The following is a 9,001-nucleotide window of genomic DNA, read 5'->3' on the forward strand; positions in this document are numbered from 1 at the left end:
CCCGCCTCCGCCGCCACCGCCTTGTCTTCCCTCCTTCCCGCAGCGCCACCGGATCCTGCTCACGCGCCGGGAAGGCTCCCAGCGAAGTGCGAGCGAAGCCTCCGGCGAGGCTGGAAATAGCGCCGCGCCCGCCCGGCGCCCCGCCCCCGGCCCGGGCCCCGCCCCGCGGTGGTGGAGGCGACGGCGGTGGCCGGGCCGGGAAGGGATCTCTCCCGCGATCGCCCGGCCCTCCTGGGAGCTCACGGGCGCAGCGCCCACGCGCGCTCTGCGGTTCCCGCGGCCCCGCTGGCCGCGCGCTCCTAAGGAGCCGCCGCTGGGTGCGGTCCGGCGGCCGCGGGGGTGGGGCGGCCATGGCCAGGGCTGTGCGGGTCTCCCGAATCTCTGAGAGCTTGCACTCTGGTCTGGCTCTTGGCTCCACTCCAGCCAGAGCGCTTCTCCGCTGCGTTAGTGCTGCCACTGAGCACTCGGTGCTGACCTGGGAAAAGGACAAGGCTCCACTAGGCGGGCCTTGACACAGCTGGGCAGAGTCGTGTACTCTGGACCCAGAGGCGCAGGGCCTGTCAAAGCCATCGGATGGATAATGAGGAAGATTTGAAGAAGTTCCTTGGCTACAGTCTTATGGAATTTGGTCAAGGTCTCTGGATTCCCAAATCCTTGGGGTTCTAGATTCTGCTAAAGGTGCCCAGTAACCCAAGTTCTCCCTTGCAGGCTTCATCTTTGAAAGTCCCTGTCCAGTCACCGCCTCAGGGCTGGACCAACTAACATCTCCTCATACACACCCAGAATAACAGAGTGGGGATGAAACTCAGCCACGGTCACACAGCACCAGACCAGAGCAGGAACACCAGGGCCGGACTGTGGATTCCAGTCCCTGTTCTGCCTGAGAAGAGACAGCCCTTACCTGCAGGGGGCAAGCCGGTGCTGGGAAGGAACAGAAAGCTGTTTTCTCAGGGGAACTATAGGAAATTGCTGGAAGCCAGTCACCTCTCGGTCTTGAAGGGACTTGCATTATTTTCCTAAACATACAGAAAAGCCTTTAGTAAAACAGAGTGAAGGATTCTCTCTCTGTATCTACCAGTTGTTTGGCCTGACTCCAGGAGGCTGACCCAGAAGACACATGGAGTTGAAGAGTGGGATGGATCTGTGGCTCTTGAGTGACCAGAGAGGAGTGGGGGTAGCCCTGGCAGGGAGCAGAGCCAATCCTGAGGACAGTCAGGGAGTCCCTGGAACGAGGGTTCTTGGACTGCCTGGATGACCTTGAGGCTTCCTTAATGCCCCAGGTAGCATTAAGGAAGCATATCCAAAAATGGTCCCCAACAGGTGTGAAGATGAACTAAAGCATACCAATGCTTTCACGATCTTCCTTTCTTTCCTGCAACAACAAAGTAGATATTTCATTCCCATTTTGCAGAAAAGGAAAATGAGGTGCAAGGGTGCCAGCAAATTGTTAGAGTCCACAGCATCTGGAGAATGGCAGTGCCAGGATGGGGACCAGGTATGCTGATTTCAAAGTGAACTAGGTTCAAGGCTGGGTTTTCCTCTCTAGGACTCTGAGATCAGACTGTCCCAGACTCAGGGTTGTGCTGTGGCCCAGCTCTGCCAGCTGCATTTGTTATTTTATGTGTGCAGTGGTGTATAAGAATGTGACTGAATTCACCCTACTCTACCTCAGGTGCAGGTTGAATGAACTGAATACAAGGGACAGGGACCCAAGTGTCAGGAAGAATAGGGCAGTAGATTTCTTATCTGTCCCACCTTCAAAAGCTGTCAGAGCAAATAAGGAAGAGAGAAGAAAGGAACAAAGGAGAGCATGGCTTGAACAGAAGGCTACTTGCCTCCAGATTAGACCAGAATGCACTGCCCTGTCCCTGTCTCTGTAGTCCCCTGGTTCCTCCATTTCTTGCCTCTCACTACCCAAGATCCTGGTCTATCTGCCAAAGAGCTCTCTGTCTGCAGCTGGGCCTGAGCAGATCACAGGACTTTGGCCACAGAGGCCTGATGATCAGGTGAACTTCTTCAGTCCCACCCATACTCCAGAGGGCAGGTGAGGGCTCTCATGCAAGTGCATGAACATAGTGCATGCACACACACACACACACACTCACACACACAAACACACACACACACACACACACACAGGGCAGTTGGGAGAGAGGGGGAGTTTCCATTCTCAGAGCCCAGCATCAAAATTAGGAGGAGGCTGTGGACAATAATAAATACCTCCAGGGAACAAGTCCACACAGGCTTTATTTCCATAGGATGAGTCTGCACAGGCTTCATTCTGACCAGTGAGTGGGGCGAGTAAGGCACCTCAGCTGCCCTGCGCATCTGTGTATAGCCATCCTTCGGGAAGGGTGGTTTTTCCATTAGCTTTTCCAACTGTAGTTATTAGCACTTATTTGCATCTAATATCCAGGCAGATACCACTAGGAATCAACAATGCTGCATTCCTTTGACATTCTCCACACTTTGGATTTTTCACCTAGACTTCCTTCTTGTTTTGTGAGGCTTTCAGAGGAAATCCCTAAAGGAGGATCGAGGCCCCTGGCACTAACATGCAATGAGTTTTCCTCTGAGATTTGCCAAGGGCTGCATGCCCTTTTTTGAAAGTCAGGCTCAGCCTCTGCAGTGAGGGAGGCGGAGGAACCTGCAAATCCCCGTGTGAAGCCCTGTGTGCGCGCCTGCAGTTTTTGATATGTGTGTCTCCACCAAAAGATTACTGGCAAACTTGTCTCTTTGCATCCCAACTAAGGTAAAAATATGCTTTCAGTGGCTGGCCCTGTGAGTTCACAGTTTAAGCTCCCGAAGAGCTAAAAGGATGCTTCCAAAGCCCCTCTGCTGCAACCATGGCTTGAGAGTGGAGAGGGGACTTGACTAGGTGCCACAGGCAAACCCCTCCTTCCACCAGATCTGGGCATCCAACTCTTTTCCCCACCCTACACTTTTTGCCAGTGGAGATTCCTGCCCTCCTCTGTGCCAGCAATCAGGGTAGCATAGCTATGAAGCCAAGACTGTGCCCCATTGTTTGGAAAAGGGCATGGGATGCATTGGCAAGACTGTCTTGAGTTTGAAATTCTATCACATAAGAACCTGTTCTCTGGGGGCTGGGGTTGTGGCTCAGCGGTAGAGCACTGCTTTGCATATGTGAGGCACTGAGTTCCATCCTCAGCACCACATAAATAAATAAATAAATGAAGGTATTGTGTCAGGTACAAGGAAGGAAAGAAGGAAGGAAGGAAGGAAGGAAGGAAGGAAGGAAGGAAGGAAGGAAGGAAGGAAGGAAGGAAGGAAGGAAGGAAGGATTCATTCTCTGGAGGGAAGTTTTTCCATCCATTTCTCTAGATCCAATGGGAAAGGAAGAAAATAATGGGATGGAGCAGGAGGTTGGTTCTAGCTTTTCTGGTGCCATCCAGGTGGTCTTAAGCCTGTCTTCTAGGCCCTCAGATTCTGTTTCCAATAGAGTCACAATAGACTGCCCTGCAGAGTGAAGGGTGAAGGACGTAAAAGTATTTTTGAACAACGGAGTGCAATGAGCAGCTCATCCTGAATCACCCCCAGATTAGCTGCCTCAGGGTTCCAACATCTGGTCCTGTAACGGGCTCCAAAAATGTGGTGACCCTTAAGGTTTCCTGAAGTCAGTTCAACAATCGGGCAGGACAGTGACATGCTGATCAGAGCATGTTCAGGTGGGAAGCCTCCCTGGAAAAAAATAGCTGCCTCCCCCAGCTCCTCTACCTGGGGCCCACATGGCCAAGGCCTTTCCTTCACAAGCCTCATCCTCCCCATTTAAACAGTCGAGGGCATTGGAGCCCAGGTTCTTGAGCCCCACTTCTAGGCCGGAATCGCGATTCCATGATTCCTCACAATTCTTTGGCTCAGAAAGAGACTCAGAACCATTTCTAGCAAGATTTCCCTTAGCTACCTTATTGGGTGAACTTTCCTTCCTGGTCCCTGTTCTACATTCCCCCATGATCTTTTCCCCTTTTCTCTCACCTCTTGGGTTTCCAGGAATTTGCAGGATCATTTTGTTTCCTTCTTTCCTGAGCTACCTAAAATTCCTGTTGTTAGCATGCCTTCACTTGCAATGATGCTGGGGGCTTCAGGCACCCCCACACCTCAGTAACCTGTTTCAGTTTCTGAAAGTCCACCATTATTCCTCAGGGCATAAGAATAGTTCCTTTTTTATAGAGCAGGTTTCTGGGCAGACTGAGATGACACCAGTGTTGGTCCTTAACACAGACCAGAGTGGGGACCAGTTAGGTTTTCTGGGTAATATGTAATAGAACTGACTGAACGACTTGAGCAGAAAAGGGGGACTTCCTTGAGATGATGCTGGGAAATCTAACAGAGTAGAAAGGGAGCCAAGCATGCAGGAAAAAGGAAGCAGGAATTGTGGGGCACAAGACCTGACCTGGCCTGAAAGACCATGCCATGAGGGCTTTGACACCTTCTCCACTAATCTAAGGTAGGCAGACCTGCAGCAAGGGCCTTGTTGACTCCAGAGCCCAAGAGTGACCCATGCTTTAGCCCAGATCTAGCCCATGCATGCAGACTGGGCTCAGAACCAGCCTGGCTTCTTTTCTGAGGTCTTGTCAAGCTCAGGTTTATTTTCATTGTTGCTGTTGTTTATTTGTGGGTGGGCTTTTTGTGTGTGTGTGTGTGTGTGTGTGTGTGTGTGTGTGTGTTTGAATCAGGGTCTTGCTAAGTTGCCCGGGCTGGCTTTGAACTCAAAGTTTTCTACCCTAGGTCCCAAATTGCTGGGATTATAGATACCAGCCAGTATGTCTGGCTCTTAGATTCATTTTGATGCTTCTTAACTAAAATAAAATTTTTAAAAAAACCCACTGGACTGTCTGCTAATGGTTGCTCCTTCAGTTCCCAAGAATCCTCAAAAATCTGCTCATCCTCCAGTTGCTTAGTCGGGCTTCCTTACCCAGGTCTGCCCACAGTCAGGGGAAGGGACAGCTAACCAACTGCAGGAAGGGAGGGCCAATCATACCCTGACTTGAAATGGTTGCGATTTTTCTTTTTACTTTGCAGTAAAGAGTTTAAAATCCTAGAATATTTATATGTCACAATTCAGTAAATGCTATTTAATTTGGGCCAAAGTAATTCAGCATTCATGTCATGCAGGGTTGGGCTGAAGTTTACTTCTTTCACTGTTAGTCAAAGACAGTGGGAACAGGCTTGCAGGATGTCATTCCTACCTTGTAGAGTAAATGGGTTTTGACATCTCGTAACGCTGAAGTATTTCCATGCATCTATCTGCATCTAGATATGAATGAGCTCATTATAAATGATTCTCTCTATTCAGTCAAGTTAGCTTGGCCGCCTCTCCTTTTTGGCTATATGCTGTTAGTCATTAACTGGGGTGACTATTACAATAAGGAAATTACTGTATAACATAAATAAATGGCACTTCTTTTTAAATGCTCCCTAATTGGGAGAGCTTGTTAATTCTCTCAATCTGAGCTAGAGTTCAGTCCCTTCAGTGCACCTGCTAGGGGTACCCCTGAGCAGCCACAGTTCTCTGGGAGAGGGCGTGGGGGAACCGTGGGGCCTCTCAAGGAGTGGGGGGGTTGTAAGCATCTTCCAAGTTCTTAGCTAAAAGCATTTTTTCTAAATGCAAACTTGAATGCTGTTCTAAATTTAATGCTTAGTATTAAGAATCAGGTTTAGAGATTTTGAAAAAAAGAAAGGATTGCTTTGAACTGAATAAAAATATTTCCACTGGAAAACTCCTGAAACATTTGTCAAATGCCACTGGGGGCATGCCATTGGATAAGGATGTGCACATTGAGAGGTCCCTGCCTGGGGAGGTTGATGATAGAATGGGCTTAGAAATGTGACATAAAGATAGAGGTCACATACGTGGCAGTGTCCTAATCAGGCTGGAAGGACCTCATTCAGGAGGATTCCTTATTTCTGTGCCCTCAGAGCTGGAAAGCAAATATGTCACCAAGCTAAGTGGTGATTACAGTCTGTCTGAGGAGAGATGCTCTAAAATTTTTCCAAGCGCAGTCGGTTGATCTCCAAGTTTTCTCAGACCTTTTTAGCACAAGTAGGTTCTGCCATAAACTGTGTGGGTGGCCATAAGAGAGATGGAAAACCAGCGGCAGGTATTGCCCTTCTCCATGTGGTCCTGAGCAAGTGGTATTTTCACACTGAGCTGGGAACCCACACAACACCTGGTGGTATGAATCTTCCTACCGGGACTGAAAAACAAAAGCTTGGTAGATGTTGCATCCAAGGAGGCAAGACCCAGAAGAGCCATCCATCAGGCAGAATGCCCATAAAGGGACATCCAAGGGTAGCAGATCAAGAACACCTGCCGCTTGTCCAGCACCCAATGGGACCCCTGACCTGCAGCCTCTGCTGCCCAATCTCCTTTGGAAAGACACCTCAATAGGAAAGACCCAAGTTAGCCTTAGAGGTTCTCTGTGAAGAAGAAACTAGAAAAGCCTAAGTGAGTTTGCTTCCCCATGTACCCCAAAGCTCTCAATGTTGGAAAAACTTACTGTTAGCCTGCTCTGTCCCACGCCCAGCAGGTGGCAAGAACCAGTCCCAGGTGGCCCCCTCTGAGCTTTGCTAAGCTGTCCACTTGTGCAGAGAAGGCACCAAGGACAGCGGCTTTGGAAGCAGATGACACAATCTGAAGAAGGCTAATGAAGGAGGGACATCTCCATCTACCTTTGGACACCTGGACAAATGAAAATCTGCCACTGAAAACAAAGGGCAGTTGGGACAGAAGCAGAGACAAGCAACTGCAACTTCTTTGCTGAGTTCTCTCAGACCTCAGGAAACTTCATCCTGCAGGCAGAGCCTGGGATGCCCCAGAGTTCAGAGCGCTGCCCAGTGGCGTCTTGTCTGTAGCCATGGAAACAGAGACAGTTGCCTTCCTGTTGGCTTTCTTACCGGAGACATCTCACTGTCAGTCGTGTTTAAAGTTAGCTTAAAAAAAAAAACAAACCCACATCTCCTCTTTTGACATCATACAAAGCACCCTGTGGCAGGAAGGCAGCATAAAGCTCCCAGCATGCAGCCTGTCACACTCTGTGCCCCTCCTTGTCCTCAGATGGAGCTTCCCCTCTGCCTGAGCTTAGCAGTGATGTCTCAGGCTTAAATAAGTCCACCTTTTGTGTTCTCCCATTCCTGCATTGTTATTTATCCCAAGATGGGGAGGAGGCAGGTCACAGGTCCAGCTCAGCCTTGGTTACAGGTATGCTGAAATGATGTCCAGGCTCAAGCACCGTCTCCAGGATTAAGCCAAGACCCCCTTCCCAGGTGTGTCTGGACTCTCTGCTGTCAGACACAGGCTACATAGCCAAGCCCTTGTTGAAAAACTTCTAGAAATGGGATTGGGGGATGCCAAGGGACAAGCAGCTCACCACCAAGGAGGAAGAGAGACAGACACACTTCCAACTGGGAGGGAGTTGTGAAAGGGGTGGTAGCTGCGTGCCCCAGGGATCAGGGATCAGAGGTGGCATTTGGCCTGACCTGTCCTCACTCATAACAACACTCATCGTCACAGAGAACCAGGGAGATAATAATTCAGTATGTATTTTGTTCAACACTAAGAATATTCTGGCAACAACAGACAAAGGACTCTCACATCCATCGTCAGAAAAGAATAGAATCTGCAATTAGAAGGTAGGATAGCTGAATTCTGGTAAACACGCCTAGCATTTAGAGATGACAAAGTCTACAGAAAACTGCTTATCAACTGCGTCTTTTGAGGGAATAAAGAGGATGTAGGCAAAGAAAAATAAACATTTTATTTGCGTAGACTAAACAAATTTCTCATCAAAGGCCATTAAAGCATTAAGCTAACATTATTCCATTTTTAAAAAGGAGAAGCAGGTAACATCACACAAGAGATGCTTGGAAGAAACAGGGCTAGTGGAACACAGCTTGGTGTCTGTCTTGGGGTTTGTTCTCCCAAAAGCAGACCGGAAACAAGCACTTGGGTTAAGGTCTTGTATTTTGGGGTTGGAACTTCTCCATGGTAAAATCTTGAGTGGGTTGAAGGGAAATAAAGTCTGCTACAATGTCATAATCAGCACAAGACCCTCTATGCAAACTACTATTTACATATTTTTTCTCCTCTTATTTGGTTTTAATAAAGTATCCCTTAGTGATGTCAAAGTGTCAATATTAAAAGTTCTCACCAGGCACAGTGGTACACACCTGTAATCCCAGTGGCTTGGGAGGCTGAGGCAGGAGGATCATGAGTTCAAAACCAGCAATATAGCCAGGCCCTCGGCAACTTAGCGAGATTCTATCTCTAAACGGATACAAAAAAGGGGCCAGTGATGTGGTTCATTGATCAAGTGCCCCTGGTTTCAATCCCTGGTAGCCCCCCAAAAAAGTTCTCCCTGGAGTACTTTTGAGAAGGTGGCAGCAATGCCATGGCATAATACATAATACATACATGGAGCTTTTGCTAATTGGAGAGAAAACCCAAAAACCTATGGGAAACACAGCAAACCTGGAGTGAAATGCATCTCTGATGACGCCAGAATTTTAGCAGGTAGCCGCATGTCACTAACAGCTATGAATCCTGCATGGTATTCATGTATGGGAAGAAGGAAGCGAAGGGAAGAAATAGGGTGTTTGTCATCCCCGAAGACGGGAGCAACCCAAAATAGGCAATAGGTATTTGCTGGAAAATACAGAGACCCAATTTTAGAACAGTCTCTGACATGAGGTGTGTTTTGCTCAGTCCTGAAATGCATGAAAGCAAAGGATCTAAAGAGGGAAGAACATTCTAGGCCCATTGGACTCTTGAAACTGACCAGCTGAACTTTCCTTCCAGGACAGGGGCCCACACAGAGGAGAAACTTCTGTAAGAGGAATCCAATTTGAATGAAGCAGGAACAAGAGAAGGGATGGAAACAGAAGATCCAGGGGAAGAGTAGAGACATTTTCATAAAAGCCTGGAATCTCAAAAAACAAATATATATATATAAATATATTTTATATATATATATATATATATATA

This window comes from Marmota marmota, unplaced genomic scaffold (assembly GCF_001458135.2).
Source record: "Marmota marmota marmota unplaced genomic scaffold, marMar, whole genome shotgun sequence".
In the NCBI taxonomy this organism is placed as follows: Eukaryota; Metazoa; Chordata; class Mammalia; order Rodentia; family Sciuridae; genus Marmota; species Marmota marmota.